This window comes from Bubalus bubalis, chromosome 4 (genome assembly GCF_019923935.1).
Source record: "Bubalus bubalis isolate 160015118507 breed Murrah chromosome 4, NDDB_SH_1, whole genome shotgun sequence".
In the NCBI taxonomy this organism is placed as follows: Eukaryota; Metazoa; Chordata; class Mammalia; order Artiodactyla; family Bovidae; genus Bubalus; species Bubalus bubalis.
Window position 1 is genome coordinate 114,435,941 of NC_059160.1, and position 22,815 is coordinate 114,458,755.

The 22,815-nt window shown below is 44.5% G+C and overlaps 2 long non-coding RNA genes across 3 annotated transcripts in view; one reads left to right on the top strand and one right to left on the bottom strand.

The window, feature by feature from the left end:
• Positions 1–814: 814 nt before the first annotated feature.
• On the bottom strand, positions 815–2,483 carry LOC123465704. Its single transcript, XR_006640982.1, has 2 exons — positions 2,349–2,483; positions 815–1,131 (listed from the first exon to the last, which is right to left on the bottom strand). It is a non-coding gene; the product is annotated as an uncharacterized LOC123465704 (long non-coding RNA).
• Positions 2,387–22,815, top strand: part of LOC112584648 — a 107,545-nt gene continuing 87,116 nt past the window's right edge. For both annotated transcript variants that reach the window (XR_006550695.2, XR_003108988.3), the window contains exons 1-3: positions 2,387–2,516; positions 7,166–7,248; positions 13,490–13,600. This is a non-coding gene — a long non-coding RNA (uncharacterized LOC112584648). The remainder of the gene's footprint in view (positions 2,517–7,165; positions 7,249–13,489; positions 13,601–22,815) is intronic.

Genomic DNA, 22,815 nt, shown 5'->3' on the forward strand with positions numbered 1-22,815 from the left:
ACTGGGAAACCTGTGTCTATTCAGGCAGAACATTTAGGAAGAGTTTGTTTCCATCGTCTGCTAAAGAGCATCCCTGTCTTGTGACCTCTTCATTTCAGTCCGCTGGAGCCATAGTCAGCAAAAACCTCTAACTCACAAAGCCATCTGTTTTTATTCTGTGTTTTACTCCTCTCCTTCATTTAGGTAAAAGAAGAAAACTCCAATAAGGCATGCTATTCTGTGGGGTTCTGACAGTCCAACGCACCTTCAACTCAACCTGCTATCCAATGAATATCCAACGGCACAATGAGGTCTACTCATCAGTGTGATGACAGATGCCAAATGGCCCAACCACCTGATTCTTTGCTAAGGCTGGAATGTATTCTTACATGATCTAGAATTATTTTCTGTTCCATGGCTTGAACTGAAAATGTGTGCTTCTTCTTCTTCTTCTTCTAATAGTTATTTGGCTGCTCTAGGCCTTAGCTGAGGCCTGGAGAAATCTTTACTTGCAGCACATGAACTCTTGTTTGCAGCATGTGGGATCTAGTTCTCTGACCAGGAATTGAACCCAGGTCCCCTGCATGGGAGTCTTAGCCACTGGACTACCAGGGAAGTCCTCAAAAATGGGTGTTTCTGAAAGACTTACTATAGGCAGAAAATGTATTTAAGCTGAATCCTCTATTATGTTGAACACACTTGTGAGCTGTGTTTTACTTCAATCATGTAACCAGGGAGAATAAAGATGGAGGAAATAATACAGACTGAACAGTAATATTTGCTCTTTTCTGAGCATTTACTTTATGACAGGTTCTTTACCATGACGGTGCTATGAGCTGTGGATATTGTTAAATGGCCCTTTTACTGATAAGAAAACAGTAGCTGCTTGGGGCTTCCCTGATGTATAGTGAAAAAGAATTTGCCTGCAGGTGCGGGGGATAGGGGTTCAATGCCTCGGCTGGAAAGATCCCACGTGGCACAAAGCAATTAGGCCTGCGAGCTGCAGCCACTGAGGCCTGCGCACCTGGAGCCCGTGCTCTGCAGAAAGAGGAGCCACGGAAGGCGGTGGGAAGCCCGTGTGCACACCCAAGAGCCGCCCTTTCTCACCGCAGCTAGAGAAAGCCCGTGCGCGGCAATGGAGACCCAGTGCACCTGAAAATGTTAAAAAACAGAGAGTTAATTAATAAAAAAAAGAAAAGAAAACAGAAGCTTCCAGAAGTTAAATAAGTCCCCCAGATCAGCAGACAGGGATGCAGAGCTGGGAGACTCCGGAGGCCCTGCGCCTTGCACACCTTCCAGCTCTTCAGAGACAAGGGATGAGGCAGGCTGAGCACAGCAGGGTGGACTCTCCGGGAGAGCAGGGCCTGGCAGAGGGCGGTTGTGTCGCCTCTGTGCCTTTCCGGAGGAGAGTGCTGTGTCATAGGCCATCCCACAGTGTCCAGAGTCTCTCCCCAGACCACCCAGCAAAGCAGTCTGTGTGCTTTGAAGGCATCATTTTATTTAAGGAATGATGAGGTTGTGGACCAAGGGGAAAGGACGTAAGGACTAGTTTCACTGAGCATTTACTCAAGAAAAACACATGTCTTTATAAGGCATGGAATAGATGACTTGCTTTCCAATGGCAACGACAAGGATCACTTCCTGGGGAATTAATGAGAACATCTTGTCCGCCCAGAGACCCCCCACCTTGCTGAGGCTCAACCTTGGGTCTTATCCGAGGAAAACACATGAATCATGGTGAATGGGAAGCCTGGTGTCCAGCCAGTGGGGTGAGGATACTGGCATGGAACCCAAGCAGAAAGGAGCTCAGAGGCGGGGGGACAGACACTCAAGAGCTGGCCTATTCACCCCTCAGCCTTCACCTAGTTCTCACCATCCCTTGATTGTTGTTGTTCGTAGGTCAGTCGTGTCTGACTCTTTGTGACCCCATGGACTGCAGCACGCAAGGCTTCCCTGTCTTTACTATCTTCTGGAGTTCACTCAAACTCATGGCCTTTGAATCGGTGATGCCATCTAACCATCTCAACCTCTGTTGTCCCCTTCTCCTCCTGCCTTTTCCAATGAGTCAGCTCTTTGCACCAGGTGGCAAAAGTATTGGATTTTTTTTTTATATGTAATTTATCAGAGACCCCCCCAGGCCCTGGGCTTCCTAGGTGGTGCTAGTGGTAAAGAACCCTCCTGCCAATGCAAGAGATGTAAGAGACTCGGGTTCGATCCCTGGGTCAGAGATGATTCTCTGGAGGAAGGCATGGCAACCAGCTCCAGTATTCTCACCTGGAGAATCCCCATGGTCAGAGGAGCCTACTGGGCTATGGTCCCTAGGTTCACAAAGAGTTGGACACAACTGAAGCAAATTAGCACGCACGTACGCCTCTGGCCCGCTTGCTTCTTCCCAGGAAAACAGGCACGTTGAGGGGCTTTGTGGCGTCACAGAAGCGATGCTGTCCTGCAGCGCCTCCTTCTCTGGCTCTCATCGCCTGCCTTCCACCCACAGGCTGGTGCTGCAGCCGCGGTGATGTCACTTCGAGACCTCTGAGGTCGGTTTCCTCCAACTCCTTCCTGCCCAGGTCCAGGCCCAATCCTCAGGGCCGCAGGGGTGAAGGCAGAGCTGCTACCCATACCGGAGCGCTGAGGCTCAGTGTGGGGCCCAGACCTGTCTCCTTCTGGGTTTGGGTCTCACTTGCCTGTAGGGACTCTGCAGAGCCTGGGCTCAGAGTTGCCGCTCAGTCTGCAGGCGGATGGCAGAAAAAAGTTTTGGGATCGAGCTTGCTCTTTAGGTGTGAGAGTCCCCTGCTTGTCCTTAAGGACCCCTCCCATCTCCTGTTGGTAGGAGGTAGGGGATGTGGAAGACGTTTTCCCAGGAGGACTAGTTTTCTAAGGAATGTAAAAGTTATAGAAAGGGCAGAGACGTGAAAAGCAAGACAGACTTTGCTGGGAAGGAGAGACGGGGGAGATTTTGAGTGCAGGTGCGAACCTCAGCTGTTACCAAGAGAGGATTAAGGGCGAATAGCTGAGAAGAGTAACAAGGAAACATTTGCATTTTTACTTGCTTCTCTCCGTGGCTTCTGGGGTGGGTGGTGGTGTGACCCAGCAGAGAGCATCTTTATAAGTGCTGAGTTTTTGTAGTCCCCGTTGCCCCCCACCTTGGTCCGCCTCACCCTGACCTCCCCGAGGCCCTCGCCCTTGGCATCTGGACAGTCCCCCTGCTGTGTGGACAAGGGCGTTCATCTCTGACCCTTGCCCACAGCCGGCGCCTCCCCAGGCCCGCTCCACACCATCAGCCCTCTTTGCATGTCTGATCGCTTACCATGAGGTGCTCAGGGCACTTTCCAGAAGAAGGCTTATCTCATGCAGTACCTGGGACTTCAGAGGGTTGGGCTTCCAGGAGCGGAGCAGCTCCGGTTTCCTTGGCAGCAGCGTGAACTGCTGGAGTGTGTGATAGTGCACCTGGAGCAAAGAAAGCAGCTGGGGATGGAGACAAGCTTTAGCGGACAATCAGAGTCACAAATGGCTGAGACGAGACCGGGTCCTGGTGGGGAACGCAGGTGGGAGTCAGCACAGGTGGCAGGAAGGGGAGAAGAGCTGATCTGGGCCTCGTGGGTGGCATGGGTGGCATGAGAAACCGCGTCCCTAGGTCCTCCTGACCATGGAGACAACTTCAGCGTGGGCAACAGTGGTGTCTGGCTTGGCCCCCCGCCCACTCCCCTTTGTCTCCTCATCTTTCCTAGAAGGTCTAGCTGCATTGTTAGCGGCTTAGTGTTGGACCTCAGTCAAAGCCTTTATCAGCATGACTGCCATAGCCATCTCAGTGTCCCTCCAGTGACCCCCAGGTCTTGTGAGGTCCCCAGAGCTGAGTCCTTCACTGAGGACCTTGGAAAGGCTTCCTCGGGTGGGGCCCGGTGTCATTGGACAGTGCGTATGATAGCCAGGGCTGCACACAGGACCTGCCCGGGACTGCCCTCCCCCAGACTCTCAGTTCATCTTCCTTCTTACTGCCGCCTCCGCTCTTCCAGGAAATCAGGGCAGCCTTTGGCCCCATTTGGCTCAGGAGGGTTAGTTCCCGTCTCCAGGTGTCTCACTGCCAAGGCCAAAGTCCCTGTGCTGATTTCTTCCGGGGGTGTTTAGAGTTTCTTCTCACAGGTAGCTGAACGCTGGTAGCCTGTCCCATTTCTGAGTTTCCAAAATCAGCACACAGATCAATACCCTCCAGCGACATACAATTTTAAAAGTAAGCGGCAGAAGACTTCTCTATGGGTGACATGTAGAGACCAGGCCGCACTTGTGTTTTTAAGCAGAAACATTTCAGGGAAGTCTCCTTGGGCCCTGAGCTATTTTTGAGGTTGAGTGCTGGGAATCCTTTTGAGCCACACAAGTCAGAGTCCCTCTGGGCATGTTGGACCACCCCCAGAGTTGCAGAGAGGATTGCAGAGGCATTCCAGAGAGAGGCTGGGAAAAACCTGACAGGAAGTATTCCCAGAACACTCAACTCCCAAAGTCCCTGCTGGCTAATGATTAGGGCATAACTATAAACAAAGCAGAAGAGCTTCAAAGAATAGCATTCTACAGACGGCAAACAGAAAAATGCCCTCCTGGCTTTGGTCAGCTCATAGTGCCCCTGATGCCAGGGCATTCCAAGGTGAACCAAGCAAATGCGTGCTGTCTGTTGCCCAGGGCCACGTCTAAACACCACCGCCAGCCTCCATAGGATCCTTCCCTAGCGTGTTATATTTCTCCACCAGACTTCCCTGAGATTGGAAAGAAGAGAGATGGCAGGGATGTGAGAAAAGGGAATGTAGGCTAAAGCGGCAGGGTTACTGGATCCCCTGTAAATACCACGCAAGGCAGATTTCTGGTGGCCATGATCTGGTCTCACAGATCCAGGCATGCGTGGGCTTTGGAATTAGATGATCCTAGAGTCAATACTCAGCTCTACCACTCAGTAGACTTGATAATTTATTGCAACTCTTTGCTCATCTGTAAAATGGTAGTGATGATTCCTAACTCATAGGCTTTATTTTGAGATTATAAATATATATAAATGAATATATTTTGGTGTCTGGCACATAGATAGATACTAATATTATTATTACCACTTCTAATACTTCTGCAAGTATTGTAAAATAGCAGCTGGTTAGTGAATGCTTCGGAGAAGGCAATGGCACCCCACTCCAGTACTCTTGCCTGGAAAATCCCATGGATGGAGGAGCCTGGTAGGCTGCAGTCCATGGGGGTTGCTAAGAGTCAGACATGACTGAGCAACTTCACTTTCACTTTTCACTTTCCTGCATTGGAGAAGGAAATGGCAACCCACTCCAGTGTTCTTGCCTGGAAGATCCCAGGGACAGGGGAACCTTGTGGGCTGCCATCTATGGGGTTGTACAGGGTTGGACATGACTGAAGCGACTTAGCAGCAGCAGCAGCAGCAGCAGTGAGTGCTTACCATATGCTGGGTATTGGGGTAAACACTGTGAATACATATATTTTTTGGATGTAAAACTTTTTTAAAAGCCCAGTAATTCTTGATACAGTAGAATGCTGCTATATAGCAATTTAGTTAAATAAGAATATCGCTAGGGAAGGAAGGTTTGACTAGATTGACGTTTCTGTTTGCATTTGCTTACCTGAAATTAACTCAATATTTCACAAGCTATGTGTACTTGAGCCAAGAAACAATATTGCATTTTGGTAGGTGTTGATCTTGACTGTTTTAAACTTCTATATGAATATAAGAATTAAGACAGTTGGCTCTATGGACTAGATTAAAAACCTAGGGATTAAAAGATTAAAACAAAACATATCATGTATGAAATGAGTTGCCAGTCCAGGTTCGATGCACGATACTGGATGCTTGGGGCTGGTGCACTGGGACGACCCAGAGGGATGGAATGGGGAGGGAGGAGGGAAGAGGGTTCAGGATGGGGAACACATGTATACCTGTGGCGGATTCATTTTGATATTTGGCAAATCTAATACAGTTATGTAAAGTTTAAAAATAAAATAAAATTTAAAAAAAAAAAACAAACAAAAAAAACAAAACAGAGTAGAATAAACACTACTTTAAGTAAACAGTCAAGTAATTGAAACCCGCATATTAGGTATCAGCTGTTTAAATTATTTTACTATCTGATGTAATCTTTCTGAACTGTGCTTCTAAAGAAGATGGCCTCATACATGAACCAAAATTCCTGGTGTCTTTAATAAGCAGAAAGGAAACATTTCCTGTCCTAGGCCATATTGATGAGGAAGCTCAAAGCATTAGCTTTTAAATTACTCATTTACATAAACATCTTGTTTATTTGGCTGTGCCAGGTCTTGGTTGTGGTGTGAGGGATGTTTGGCATGTGAACTCAGTTGTGGCAGGCGGGATCTAGTTCCCTGACCAGGGGCCGAACCCAGGTCCCCTGCATTGGGAGGGTGGGGTCTTAACCACTGGGCCACGAGGGAGGTCCCTAAAAGCACTAGCTGTTGCTATACTGTGTGCCACTTTTTTGGGGGAATCTGTAGCTTTGATGGTTCTCATACTGAGTGCCTCAGTCTAATTGAGAAGTGGGAGAGTGCCCAGTGGAATAAAAAGCTCTCAGCGGGGTGTCAACAGCCAGCCCGGAGGGGGATGTCCTTGCGAGATAAACACCGCAGCTCTGTGCCGGCTTCCCTGTGGGGCGTCTGGTAGAGACGGTCTGCCGTGTGCTTCCCCGATAGAAAAATTTGCCTCTGTTTTTAAATCATTCTGTCTGGCTAGCAGGTTGAGGTGATCTACTTTTCTTGGGATACAGACAGGATTTAATGCATTCTTCTTTGACATCTAATCACTGGATGAGGGCTACGAATGGTGGGGTGGAAAACGTGAAGGAGATATTTGTTAATCCATTGCCGGCACCAGATACTCTGGTGAGAGGCTTCCTGTGTTTTCCGTCTTTCAGTTCTCACAGTCAACCTGTAAATTAGTTATTATTAACTACTGCCCAGAGCACAGTGGTCCAGTTAGGATTCAAACCACGGTTTCTCCAGGATTCACCCTGCTATCCTAGATGATCAGTGTATTAGGAATAACTGGTATACTGGTGTGTGCTCATTTGCTCAGTTGTTTGACTCTTTGCGACCCAGTGGATTGTAGCCCACCAGGCTTCTCTGTCCATAGGATTTTTTAGGCAAGAATTCTGATATAGGTTTCCATTTCCTCCTCCAGGAGACCTTCCTGACCCAGGAATCGAACATGCGTCTCCTGAACCATGGGAGCATTCTTTACCTGCTGAGACATCGGGAAGCCTGGTAAGCTGGTTTGTAAGAACATTTACTTGGTTGTAATTGGCTTTTAGTCTCAGCTTCCCTGTTGTGTGATTAGGGGCAATTCTATGCCTCTAAGACTCAGTTTCCTCATCTGTGTGTGTGTGCTCAGTCGTGTCCGATTCTTTGTGACCCCATGAGCCATATCCCACCAGACTCCTCTGTCCATGGAATTTTCCAGGCAAGAATACTGGAGTGGGCTGCCATTTCCTACTTCGGGGGATCTTCCCGACCCAGGGATCAAATCTGAGTCTCCTATGTCTCCTGTATGGGCAGGCAGATTCTTTACCACTGTGCCACCTGGGAAGTGCCCTCCCTATCTATAAAAGGGGATAATAAAAATAATAATAATATTATCTCAAAGAGTTATTGAGAGAATTTAAAAAGAAGTGCACATAAAACCTAGCATCTGGGAAGGGCTTAAAACATACCGCCTGTTGCTCTTGCTTTGTTATTTATGTGGGACATTGTTAGTTTGATTGTGAAGGCTACCACAATACCTCTATTAATTACACAGTGGATTTTCACAATACCTTGTTAGAGACTCCATTAGCAGAGGTGAGGGTAAGAGAGAGGGTAGCAGTGTTTAATTTAGGATGACAGAAGTAAGAACTAGCCAGACTTTCAATCCTAACTGGAGGGAATTTAAGTGCAGTAAAAACAAAATCTCTTTTGGGGAGTCTTGAGTTTGGAGCTGACTTGAGGCTCAGGGAGACACGGGATGAAGCGGTCCCCTGTCCCCATCAGGAAGGGGAGAAGATGGGAGGATTCCTAATCTGGCTGCTGCTGAAAGAATTTAGCGACAAGGACTAGTGGCTCTTGTCACCACTTACCCCAAGCAGTGGTCTCTTGTCGCTATTCCCAGGCCAAGCCTTAGGAAAGGCTTGTGATTGTGGGTGACGGTGGTGTGTATATGTGTGCATGTGTGTGGTTGAGAGTACTTGAGGGTCAGACAACCACCATTGTGTGATTTTAGTCTCTCCTCTCTTTCCCCTTTCATTTATTCATTTTTCATATTCATTTAATATACGTTGTTAGTTGCTAAGTTGTGCCTGACTCTTTGCGACCCCATGGATTGTAACCTGCCAGGCTCCTCTGTCCATGGGATTCTCCACGCAAGAATACTGGAGTGGGTAGTCATTCCCTTCTCCATGGGATCTTCTGCATGACAGGCAGATTCTTTACCATCTGAGCCACCAAGGAAGCCCATTGAGTACATATTAATCAATATTTCATTTTATTTATTCAACAAACATTTATTGGATGTTTCCTACTGACCAGGAACTTTGATGAGGTCTGTGCTAAAAACCTGAGTGAATAAAAACTGAATGAACTCACTGACAAGTAAATAAGCAAATAAATGTCACTTGAAGGGTCTGATATAGACTCTTGAGGTAGGTAGCTCTCTACCTGTCAGAAGGCGGCATGGAATTCGGTTTATAGCAAACCATGGATTCCCGCCCGCCCCCCAAATTAGAATTAGATAAACACCTTATAAAATACAAATGCTGTAGCAATGGGTTGAAATGCATTCAGGTTAGTGTGTACTCAGTCAGTGTGGCGGAAACTGAAATCCAAGGTACAGGGTGAGGAAGGAGATGGAGAAAGATGACTGAAGGAGAGGCGGCGAAAGCGCAGAGAAGAGGCTTGAGGAGAAGGCAGGTCCCCCGCTGGTGCCTCAGAGTCTCTGTCCACCTGCAAAGGGGCAGCTCTCAGGGGACTTTCTTATCCCGGCTGGCTGCAACATCCTTTTGTGTTGCTGGCACCAGTTTCCATTCAAGTTTAAAAAAAGAAAACAAACAGGCAATTTACTCTGAGTAGCTTCTAAGGGATTTGTTAATCAACCTATCACTCTATAATCCATTGCCTGAGGAGGCCCTCAATTTCAATCACAGCGGCTCTCATAGAAGAAAGCTAAAAGAAGTCTAGAATCCCTTCAGGAAATGTAACATGTATGGGATTTGCACAGACTGGAGAAATTCGAGCTTGTTGTTTATTTTACTCAAAGATAGTACTGAGTCTAACGAGAGGCGGAGAGATAGATCAACCCACTGAATAATTAGCTCTGACAATAAAGCGCAGATAAAGTTTTCCCTCGGCTTCTTTGGTTCTCAAGAAGACACCAAGCTGATTTCCTGAGTTCCAGACGCTGGGGAGAGAGGCTGCGTGATAGGATATGAGCTCTGAAGGTTCTTGGGGGCCAAGTCCAGCATCTCCAACTTGCTGATCATGTATTCTCAAATATATTTTGACTTCTCAGTCTCAGTCTTCTGGGGATAATAATACTTACCTCAGAGAATCAGTTAATGGAAGAATCAAATGAGATCTTATGTACAGCTATGTAATTGTGGGCAAAGTGTTTAAATATTTTATGCCTCAGTTTATTAGTTTGTGAATTGTGGATAATAGTAGTGTTGATCTAAGAGAGTTCAGAAAATTAAAATTAGTGGATACACATAATATACACAAAGTGCTTTTAAACAATTACTGGCATATATTAAACATTTCATAATTTATTATTATCACATAAAGCATTCACTATGGTAGTTCTTAGGGCTTCCTTGTGATTCGGACAATAAAGAATCTTCCTGCAAAGCGGCAGACCTGGGTTCAATCCCCGGGTTGGGAAGATCCCCTGGAGAAGGGAATGGCAACCCACTCCAGTATTTCTGTATTTTTGCCTGGAGAATTCCATGGACAGAGGAGCCTAGTGGGCTACAGTCCATGGGGTTGCAAGGAGTCAGACACGACTGAGTGACTAATACTTTCATGGTACTTCTTATTTTATTACTCCTTCTTTGATCCCAGGTATGCCATTTTGTTAAAGCCCTGCTTTCACCATTCAGCTATCCAGCTAGATTAGCTAGGATTGTCACTTTAAACTATGGTAACAAAAAGATCTAAATGTATCAGTATAATGAAAAAAAAAAAAAACTTTCTGTAATAGTCCAGGATGCTTCTAGATTGGAGATGGGGCTCTATTGGACAAAGTCACTGAGCATTTCCAAATCAAGTGGAAGAGGAGGAGTGCAAGGAAGAATAGGCATAAAGGTGTTCCATGGGCTAGGTCTTGAAGTGGGACACATTATCTCCACACATGTTTTGTTGGCTGGTTCTCAACTGTATGGCCACATGTAGCTGCAAAGGAGCCTGGGAAGGTGAGCTGCCTGTGCCCAGATGAAGAGACGGTGGAGGTGGGAGCCAAGCTGGTGGTCTCTGCCACACCACCTCAAATACCAAGTGAGTTCTGCTGCCTTCAGGGCCAGCTACAAACCCCATGACCCGGCTCCATGACCACGGTTGTCTTCCAACCTCAGGGTACCCAGAGCCAAACACAAACCCTTTGCTGTTTTTTGGCCCGGTTTCCCTTGCTGCCTAATACAAGTGTCCTGTTCACAGACTCAGGTCATTTCCTACCAGACCATCCATACATTTCCTTCAGTCTCAGGTTTAGCTGATGACATGGGGCTACTGCATGTCAGGCATACAGTTTTTTACGATTATATTTACAAACCTATGCCGCAAGCAGTATTCAATTTATGGGGAAGGAATCTGAACTCAGAGAGATGAAGTCATACTTTGCCAACTACTCTCCTCTTTCTTCCAATCCCATAGCATTTAGATTCTTTACCAAATTGGTTAGTACTCAATCCTCCTGATTTCATAAGAACACATCTTTCTTTTCCAATAAAAATGGAGTTAAAACTTCCAGGTCAAATGTGGGACTCTGTTTGTTTTTCAGATCCTTTAAGTGTTCTTACATAGGAATGGGGAATGTCAGGATTATTTGACTTTAATAAAACTCTTACTGATGAATTTGCTAATTAATCTTGATAATGTGGGTGTTAGCCTTTATCCAGGATTAAACCAACATTGGGCTTCCCTGGTAGCTCAGATGGTAAAGAGACTGCCTGCAGTGTGAGAGACCTAGGTTCAATCCCTGGGTCAGGTAGATCCCCTAGAGAAGGAAATAGCCACTGACTCTAGTATTCTTGCTGGAAAATCCCATGGATGGAGGAACCTGGCAGGCTACAGTCCAGGATAATCTTTAGCTAACCCAGGATCAGCTAAAGGCAAAGGAGAAAAGGAAAGATATACCCATCTGAATGCAGAGTTCCAAAGAATAGCAAGGAGAGATAAGAAAACCTTCCTCAGTGATCAGTGCAAAGAAATAGAGGAAAACAATAGAATGGGAAAGACTAGAGATCTCTTCAAGAAAATTAGAGATACCAAGGGAACATTTCATGCAAAGATGGGCTCGATAAAGGACAGAAATGGTATGGACCTAACAGAAGCAGAAGATATTAAGAAGAGGTGGCAAGAATACACAGAAACTATATAAAAAAGATCTTCACGACCCAGATAATCATGATGGTGTGATCACTCACCTAGAGCCAGACATCCGGGAACGCGAAGTCAAGTGGGCCTTAGGAAGCATCACTACAAACAAAGCTAGTGGAGGTGATGGAATTCCAGCTGGGCTATTTCAAATCCTAAGAGATGATGCTGTGAAAGTGCTGCACTCAATATGCCAGCAAATTTGGAAAACTCAGCAGTGGCCACGGGACTGGAAAAGGTCAGTTTTCATTCCAATCCCAAAGAAAGGCAATGCCAAAGAATGTTCAAACTACCACACAATTGCACATATTTCACATGCTAGCAAAGTAATACTCAAAATTCTTCAAGCCAGGCTTCAATAGTATGTGAACCGAGAACTTCCAGATGTTCAAGCTGGATTTAGAAAAGGCAGAGGAACCAGAGATGAAATCACCAACATCTGCTGGATCATGGAAAAAGCAAGAGAGTTCCAGAAAAACATCTATTTCTGCTTTATTGACTATGCCAAAGCCTTTGACTGTGTGGATCACAACAAAATGTGGAAAATTCTGAAAGAGATGGGAATACCAGACCACCTGACCTGCCTCCTGAGAAATCTGTATGCAGGTCAGGAAGCAACAGTTAGAACTGAACATGAAACAGCAGACTGGTTCCAAATTGGAGAAGGAGTACGTCAAGGCTGTATATTGTCACCCTGCTTATTTAACCTGTATGCACAGTACATCATGTGAAATGCTGGGCTGGATGAAGCACAAGCTGGAATCAAGATTGCGGGGAGAAATATCAATAACCTCAGATATGCAGATGATACTACCCTATGTCAGAAAGCAAAGAAGAACTAAAAAGCCTCTTGATGAAAGTAAAAGAGGAGAGTGAAAAGCCAACTTGAAACTCAACATTCAACAAACTAAGATCATGGCATCCAGTCCCATCACTTCATGGCAAATAGATGGGGAAACAATGGAAACAGTGACAGACTTTATTTTCTTGGGTTCCAAAATTTGTATGGTGACTGTAGCCATGAAATGAAGAGATGCTTGCTCCTTGGGAGAAAAGCTATGACAAACCTCGACAGTGTATTAGAAAGCAGAGACATTACTTTGCCAACAAAGGTCCGTCTAGTCAAGGCTATGGTTTTTCCAGTAGTTGTGTATGGATGTGAGAGTTGGACTATAAAGAAAGCTGAGCACCGAAGAATTGATGCTTTTGAACTGTGGTGTTGGAGAAGACTCTTGAGAGTCCCTTGGACTGCAAAGAGATCAAACCAGTCAATCCTAAAGGAAATCAGTCCTGAATATTCATTGGAAGGACTGATGCTGAAGCTGAAGCTCCAATACTTTGGCCACCTGATGCGAATAACTGACTCACTGGAAAAGACCCTGATGCTGGGAAAGATAGAAGGCAGGAGGAGAAGGGGATTACAGAGGATGAGATGGTTGGATGGCATCACCGACTTGATGGACATGAGTTTGAGTAAACTCCGGGAGTTGGTGATGGACAGGGAAGCCTGGCGCGCTGCAGTCCATGGGGTCCCAAATAGTCGAATACGACTGAGCAACTGAACTGACTGAACCCAAGATTATTCAGACCCTGAGTTACCAACAAACTTCCTTCTTTTCTTCCCCTTGGTGCCTGTTTAGGGAAACACTGTGTCTTAAGGAAGCATCTGTGCGCTTAGCTCAAAGCCTTCCCAACTCCTCTCCCCCAGTCCTCCCATATGTGGTATTTATATTAGTTTTGCTCTTGAAAGATGAACCTTAAGCAAAAATTCCCAGCTGTGATTTTTCTTCTCCAACTTCCCGTATTTGACGCGAGCTGTGTAGATGGTGAATGCTAGCTCCTTGACCGCTGAAAGATACATGCAGTCTTCCCTCTGTGATCCCTTTAGCTGCTGAAATATTCCACGTCCCCAGAGCCAGAGGCCCAAGAAAGAAAACCAGCTGGGACTCTGATGACAATGACCCCCAAGTGGCTGGTCCAGAGCAACGAAGTGGCCGTGGTAAGTTTGATTGCTTTTGTTGTGCTTCCTCTCCTCCAGGGGTTGGATTTTTATTATGATTATTTAAAGATATTTATGATCAAATAAACAGTTACAAATGTGAACAGGATTGTATTGCACCGGGGTTCTCCTTGGCTCCCGCTCTCACAGCTGCAAGTGTTCCCTCCTCCACGTGATTAATTTAGAGGTAATCAGGTCTGCATCTGCAGCTGTGCAGCATATGTTTTCCTAAAACAGTCATGGCCACGGGCACCAGAACAATTAAGACTAGAAAATATGCCAACATTTTTTCCCCCCTCTTCTGGTGAAATTATACTGTTTTTCTTTCATTTTTTGGTGTTGTATGATTTTATCATAAGAAAAGAGCAAATATTTTTTGAGCACCTACTGTGTATCTGAGCTAGTTGCTTTTCACAAATGTTATCCCAGATCAATATATCATCTTGGTTTTTAAGAGTGGTTCTAATTTTATTAGTGGAGAGAGTGGCTAAGGTCTGAAATGCTGTGTGGCAGGACAGAGTAGTGTGAAGTCAGAGAAGCAGGACACATTTAACACTCAGTGGATTGTTACATCCAGGAAAAAGCTGGTTAAACGTTGTCAACATGGGAGTTGCAATTTCAAGTGAGTTCTAAATTATTCTTGGTCTACTTTGACAGAAACAGCCCTTATTGCTGTAATCTGATTTCTGACACAGACACAAAAACTGTCTTTACTTTTTGGATAATCTTGTAGAATTGAACAGATTAGAACTTTCTTTGAAGTGGATTTTAGCTGACTTATGGTGTAGAGATGACAGACAAGCCATGAACTAATGCTTGCCTCAGAGAAGTCCTGGGGTGCAGAATGTTCTTTTGGTGTCTAAGCACCCTTGTTTGTTAACCCAGTCAGTGCAACTTGTCCATTCCTTTGTATTAAGTAACACTGTCGGTACAAATGAAATTCACCTCCAGATGGAATTGTGCTTATTCCATAGATGTCTATTTCATTGTCATCTATGGTTGCTTCTGTGTTATGGTGGCAGAGACAAATAAGTCATCCCATCCCTTAGTATCTACAGTCACTGGTTCCAGGACCCACGGTGAATACCAAAATCCACGGATGCTCAAGTGTCATATCTGGTCCTCTGTATTTTGGGTACCAAATCCTCAGATATAGGGGACTGTGGATTGTGTAGTAGTGTAGCTCATATTTATTGGAAAAAAAATCCATGTGTAAGTGGACTGTGCAGTTCAAACCCATGTTCAAGGGTCAATTGTACTGCAGATTTGACTAGTTCTGACAGACACGGCAGCACCCTGGGCGAGTAACTTGAGCAGTTGCAGCGAGACCCAGGTAGAAGGGTCTGGTTCTTGGTTTAATATTCTGCTGTATCCATCTTGAAGTTATTAACAATTTTTGAACGAGGGACTCTGCATTTTCAACTTTCAGTGAGCCCCACAAATCATGTAGTTGGTTCAGGCAGACTGTATGGCCTGAAAAGTCCTCTTTATAGAAAAAGTTTGCTGATACCTGATTTAGCTGAAATGGCTTTCTCTTTTAAAAACGACTTGTATTTATTTTATTTTCGGCGGTGCTGGCTTTTGTTGCCACGCGAGCTCTGCTCTGGCTGTGGCGAGCGGCAGTGCTCTCGAGCGCTGGCTCACGGGTCCCGGGTGCACAGGCTTCGGCAGTGGCAGCTCGGGGCTCAGCAGCTGTGGCTCTCTGGCTCCAGAGCACAGACTCAGCAGCTGTGGCGCACAGGTTCAGTTGCTTCGTGGCGTGTGCGATCTTCCCGGACCGGGGATCAAAACTGCGTCTCTTGCACTGGCAGGCAGACTCCTCACCACTGGTCCACCAGGGAAACCCTGATCTTGCTTTCTTAATTCTTTAAATCATTTGGTGTGTTCAAGAACTACCCAGAGAGTATGTTTAAAATGTCAACAGTTGGGCCTACACTTAAGAGATTCTGGTTCAACAGAGGTCTCCATGTGGCACAAGCGTCTACACATAATTAAAGCCTAATGTGGAAATTCCCTGGCAGTCCAGTGGTTAGAACTTGTCACTTTCATTGCCAGGGTTCAGGTTCAGTCCCTGGTTGGGGAACTAAAATCCTGCAAGGCCCATGGCCCCCTTACCAAAAAAAAAAAACCAGCCTGATTCTGGTTCTGCTGTGGCTGCTCCTTGGACCACATCTGGAGGGAAGCTGGGGGAACTTCATCAGCTTGTGTTTGGGCTTCTCATTAGATAAGGCTTACTCACTCACCTGACTCTAAGCCTTCTTCTTTATATTGTGGTCCAATTAATCTATCCCAGATACTGCTTTTGACATCTTCCCATCGTGCTCAGAATCTTTGATATTTACCCAATCCCTGCAGAATAGCACCCTAATTCACCTGTTCGACCTTCCGGAGCCTCCCATACTGCCTTCCACACAGTCTTTCCAAGTGTTTCTCACTCCAGTCTGGTACAGAGGCAGCAAGTAACAGAGTCAAAAGCAAGTTCCTGTTTTCACACCCAAGTTTTATCACCTATCAACTGAGTACCCTCCTAGGAGCCTCAGGATCTTCACCTTGAAAACTGAAGGAACTCGATATGACGCGCTGAGAAGGGTGCAACTGCAAATGCCAACAGCTGGCCTTGCTGCTGCTGCTGCTAAGTCGCTTCAGTCGTGTCCGACTCTGTGCGACCCCAGAGATGGCAGCCCACCAGGCTCCCCTGTCCCTGGGATTCTCAAGGCAAGAACACTGGAGTGGGTTGCCATTTCCTTCTCCAATGCAGGAAAGTGAAAAGTGAAAGTGAAGCTGCTCAGTTGTGTCCGACTCTTAGCAACCCCATGGACTGCAGCCCACCAGGCTCCTCCGTCCATGGGATTTTCCAGGCAAAGTACTGGAGTGGGGTGCCATTGCCTTCTCCATTGCTGGCCCTGACTAGAGTTAATGGGACTCATACTGTGCCAGTGGAAACTCAGAAAAGGACAGATGCTTTGAAAAACTAGTTGTTGGTTTCTTACATATTAGCCAACACTTGCCAACATAATCCATCATTCCGACTCCTGGATATTTACATGAGGGAAATGATGACGCATGTCCACACGGTAACCTATGTGTGAATGTTTACTAACAGCTTCATTCAAAATCACCCCAAAACTGAAGACAGCCCAAATGTCTATCCACTGATGAATAGATGGACGAACTGGAGTACATTCATACTATGGAAACTACGTAAAAAAGAATGGACTACTGGTCCATGCAACAACATGGATAAATCTCAGATGTGTTAGGCTGACAGAAGCCGGGCTCCAAAGCTATGTTCTAGGATTCCTTCAATACAGTGCTTCAGGAAAGGAAGACTATAGGGACAGACTGGGATCAGAGAGAGGATTAGCTCTAAATCTGGCAGTGTAATATTCTATTCTCGATTGTTATGGTGGTTATACAACTCATGATCGTTCAGATTCATAGAACTGTATGCTTACTATAGTCAATTTTTACTGTATGTAAATTATAGTTCAGTTGACCTAGCTTTAAAAATACTTTTTCGAAAAAAAATTTGTGTCCATGCTGTACCGCCTATGGGATCCTAGTTCTCCGACCAGGTGTCAAAGCCATAGCCCCACAGTATAAGTACAGAATCTCAGTCTCTCGACCACCAGGGAAGCCCCTAAAACTGCTTCAGCTATTCAGTACTTCAAATAGTTGGTCACGAATTTCCAGTGTTGCCATCAGAAATAGCTGTCTCAGGCAGGAGAGGGTAGGACGTAGTTATATCCTAGTTTGCTTTGGATAGTCCAAGGTAATGCTTGTTTTCCTGGTGATCCAGTTGATTAAACATTTGTCCCAGGACACAGTGATCTGGCTTGGGTGACAAATTATATAGTCAGGTTATGTGCTGTTCTCGTGGTACTTTAGACAAACTCTTGACATACCAGGCTGTAAAGCAGAGTGTTCAAGGTTATTAGGCCAGTGCCAGCCTCTCTTCCGAGGAGAAGTGGAAGTTAGAGCACATTCTCAAGGCCCGTCTGGCTTAGTCTGACTGATAAAATATGTATGTGGCATGCACTTTGGAGTCCAGCAGATTTAGGACTAAATACCAGGGCAGTTCAAGTGAGTGGGTGTGATATTTAATCTAAATAACCTCACCTTAGAGTAGGTATTTTAATGCCTGACTTGCAGGGATGTTGTTAAAAAAAAAAGTGACTTAGCAATTGCTTACGTACAAATTCAGGGCTCAGCCGTTGCTACGGTCACCGTTGTCACGTGTCAGGTTCTCGTCATCCTTTCCTGTGAGTAAAGAGCCCTTTCCATTTACGATGGGCTGTCTGACCACATGGGGGCAAATAGATTATGCCATGAAAATGCACAGTTTCCATTCCCCTCAGTCCTGTGTGCTTTGGCATTCGCTGCCTCTTTTCTCGTCCATGAAGTGGACTTATTGAAGACTTATTCCTCACTTAAAACTGGGTCCCCCCCTGCAGAATTTCTGGTATTTCCAAGTGTCTCCCCTCTCCTTGGCTGTCCGCTTGCTAACTGTTTGTTGTCTGGTGATTTTAAGATGGTGAAATCTAGTTAAATCATTTCAGGAATGCAGCACGCCCAAAGTGTCAGACAGCAAGACGCATGCCTCACCTGTGCCCTTCTTTGGTCAATCCCAGTATGGTCAGATCACCGGTTAGATATTGGAGTCAGTGAGTCAGGAACTTCAAAGAAAGTGTGAAATTCAGATATGATTCATTTGAACCCATAGAGAAAGAGATTGTTGATTAATATTTTATTGGGAGCCCACAGTGTGAACTGACATAGTCCTCAGGCAATAAAACAGTCAGACAAGTATTTTCTTTGGAGCCATGAATGAGTGCCATGTTAAGGAAAAGTTTGGGAATAAAAAGAAATAGAAGATCCAGAGCCACCTTTGAAGGAATTTACACTGTAGCTGGGGGCTTCTCAGGTGGTGCTAGTGGTAAAGAATCCTGCTGCCAACGCAGGAGACGTAGGAGATGCAAGTTCGATCCCTGGGTCGAGAAGATCCCCTGGAGGAGGAAGTGGCAATCCGCTCCAGTATTCTTGCCTGGAGAATTCCATGGACAGAGGAGCCTGGTGGGCTACAGTCCACAGGGTCGCAAAGAGTCAGACGAGACTGGAACGATTTAGCACACACACACGCACTGTAGCTGGGAGGACAGAATGACAGCATGCAAATCAAGGGGGTAATAATATGGAATGGGATTAAGTGCTGTGTGTCTTGGAAGGCTCTAAAATAATAAAAATAATAGCAATAATAGTAAACATCGGTTGAAGAAGAGAGACAATCTAATTCAGAAGTGGTCAGGTCAGGTATTTCAAGACTCCTCTTTACATGACTTTAGTGTTTTGTTTTTTTTCCTTGTGATTTAAGAACTTAATTTCTGTCACCAACTGGTATTTCAGTAACATCCTAGTCCTGTACCAGAGATGAGCAGGAGCAGTCAATGTGTCTAGGATTTAAAGCAGAATTTAATTCATTGTTTGTAGATGCAAGGGTGATCAGAGTGGGAGACAGCTGAGGTAGGGAAATAGAATACTTTTCAAATTTTCAAAACACCTACTTCTGATTTTTTAAAAAATGAATTATGGGGAATTTTCATTTTGCCATGAGGGACATGGGAATGAGAGGTTATTAAGAAGCTTCAAAGGGCAAATGAAGCCTTTCCTTTGATAGTTTGTCTCAGATAAAGTTGCTTTCTTCTAAAAAAAGGAGGGGAAGGAAATAAAAAAAAACAAAGACCAAAGGAAACTGTCTGCAAATGAGTTTGATACAAGTGTTTCATGCTAAAATACCCTGAGCCGCTTCTAGACCCAAAGTTCTCAAAAATGCTCAGGATTAGGGGCAAAGTTTTGTTTTCACCATCTCTTGGTGATATTAGAGTGAAACTAAATAATGGTTGAAAATATTAAAAGTGTCTTTTAGTGGAACCCTACATATCTACTTCTCTGTATCTTGCTATAATTAAAAAATCTATGCATATGCTGGTGGGAAAGTAAGATGAGGCGGACACGGTGGAAAACAGTACGGCATTTCCTTACGAAATTGAACATAGGCTTACCATACAAGCCAGCAGCTCCACTTCTGGGTGTACACACGAAAGAACTGAAACAGGGACTTGAATAGATATTTGTACACCCATGTTCATAGCAACCGTATTCACACGTGCAAAAGGGAGAACCAACCCAAGAGTCCATCAACGGATAACGAGTAAGCAAAGTGTGGTAGGCACATGCAATGGAATGTTAGAAGGCAGGATATTGTGATATAGTCTATAACATGAGTGAAACTTGAGGATACTATGCTAAATGAAAAAAGTCAGACACAGAAGGACATTGTGTGATTCCTCTTACATGAGGTATCTAGAGTAGTCAAACGTACAGAGACAGAAAGCAGAATGGGAGGAATGGAGAGTTACTGATTCATGGGTGGTTTCAGTTTAGGAAGATGAAGCTCTGGCGATGGATGGTGGTAATGATTGTACAACAAGGTGATTGTATCAACACACAATGCCACTGAACTGTACTCTTAGAAATGGTTTAAGTGGTCAATTTTATAATATGCATATCTTAGCAGAATAAAAAACCCCAGACATGTCACATAAAAAACACAGGCATATGCAGTAAGTTTTTCCTTGGATAAGTAGTCCTTTCCTTATAATGCATAATTGAGAATAAAAGGTGTTTTGTCGGATTTAGTCAAGCATTCTTGTGAGAATCCTGGTTAATTAGATTATAGTGTCAAGCCAGGCAACGCTTACTATGATGGGCGATAAAGGAGCCTTGGGAATTTTAGTCTTGCAAACCCAAACCTAGAAGTGATAAGGTATAGAGTGCAGTACTTTTATTGATATTGGTTTGTGGGTTCACTTGGGCCTTGAGGATACTCCAGGTGTGTGGAAAGCAATAGGTAAAGACAAGCAGATAAAAATAAGTATGTGGTGTTGAGGGGTGGAAGGGGCAGTAAAGAAACCATCCTGAAAGAAGGGAAGAGTACACAAAAGCTGCTAGTGAGATGAAGCGATGGATTGTGTGAGGTTAGGCTGTGGAGGGAGTTCAGGTTTGGTGTATTGATGTAAGTAATAGACTTTCATGGGAGATTCTGGATTTTTGGATACTGCATATACCAAAACAGAAATCCTCTCCAATGGTGAGATTGTATCCTTCAGAAGAGAGGAAAAAATACACCTTTCAACCTTCAGAATTCCCCATGCCTTTTTATAAGGACTCTGTTATGTGCAAAGATTCTTTAAAACGTACAGCTTCACGCATGGAAAAATGAAGCCATTGCAAAGAAGACAAATTATGTTTGCACAGCACATTATGACTGCACTCCAGTGCTCTTAGCAAATGACAAAACTGATAGCTGGGTTCTTGAAATTCATTCCTGTGATGAACTCAATGCCATTTTTCGTTATCTGATTTGCTTTTTTGAAAGGCAGAGGCAAAGGTCATGATGCATTGACTTGTGGCATAAATATAAATGTTCCCTTCACTTTTTTCTTCTGACATCATCTACTAGCTGGAGAACATGGAGACTTTTTGTTTGATTTGGAGAAGGCAGTGTATTTACCAATGGCTGAAGAGTGATTAAGAAATAATGTAACTTCAAAGAGTGTAAGGAAAGAGGCCTAGATAAAGGTTGCCTGCATCTCTTCTAGATATTATGGGAAGTTGACTTAGGTTAAATTTAAACAAGTCCTGCTGGATAGGTCATTGAAAGTTAAGAATAAGCTTAAGTGTCTTGGGTGTTGTAAAAACATTGTCTACAATGATAGTCCTTTGCACTATATGAGAGGCTGACTCTGCTGCAAGGATCTTGTAATAAAATTTAGAATCCTAGGATCTGAAAAATGCTTGTACTTACTTCCTAGGTGAACATTTTTCAAATATTGCACTTAATAAAAGTAGAGTGAGTCGTCTGAATTTAATCAATAAATATTACTAACAAAGGGAAAGAAGGTCTTAAAACAAGTGTCTGCATGGATAGGTCATATGTTGGTGAAAGTTGCTATTAATTTTCTGGGATTATTGAGACCAAACTCAATCAGATTTCTCTTTTTTTGTCTAATGGAAAGCTGACATGAATTATGATAGTGCAGAAAAGGACCGAACTATATTTTTCATTTCTGGTAAAGCCACCAAAGAATATTTAATAGGTAGAAAGTGCTCAGCATGGGTCATTTGTCATGAAGTCTAGACTTCTACTGAGCACAGCTAAAGGTGCTTTGAAATGAAAGTCATTCAGTCGTGTCTGACTCTTTGAGACCCCATGTCCTATACAGTCCATGGAATTCGCCAGGCCAGAATACTGGAGTGGGTAGCCTTTCCCATCTCCAGGGGATCTTCCCACAACCCAAGGTTGAAGCCAGGTCTTCTGCATTGTGGTCAGATTCTTTACCAGCTGAGCCACAAGGGAAGCTCAAGAATACTGAAGTGGATAGACTATCCCTTCTCCAGCGGATCTTCCCGACCCAGGAATCGAACCAGGTTCTCCTGCATTGCAGGCGGATTCTTTACCAACTGAGCTATCAGAGAAGCCCTGATGCTTTGGCGGAGGGCATGGCAACCCCCTCCAGTATTCTTGCCTGGAGATTCTCCACGGACAGAGGAGCCTGGTGGGCTACTGTCGCTGGGGTCACAGGCGCTTTGGCAAAAAGTAAAAACCAGAAGAGAACATCTTCACTTTAATTTTCAGGCTATTGGGTTGATTCAGACCCATACTTTCCACCATAGGAGCCCCATGGACCCACACGGTCCCATTTAGCACCTGACACATGCTTGTTGTTATTCAGTTGCTAAGTTGTGTTCGACTCTTTGAGACCCCACGGACTGCAGCACTTCAGGCTTCCTTGTCCTTCACTATCTTCCAAAGTTTACTCGAACTCATGTCCATTGAGTTGGTGATGCTGTCTAACCATCTCATCCTCTGTTACCCTCTTTTCCTCCTTCCCTCAATCTTTCCCAGCATCAGGGTCTTTTCCAATGAGCTTTGCATATAAAATGCACACTGGAGTCTATAATTTTTTAATACAAAAACTGTAGTAAAAAATGTAGACTATCTTACTGATGATTTTTAAAATATTTATTTCATTGAAGCAATAGTATTTTGGTTATTTGGGGGTAAATGCTAAATAAATCATTAAAATTAATGTCACCTGTTCCCTTTTGAATACATTTACTAGTAAATTCAAATTACAGAAGTGCCTTGCATTATA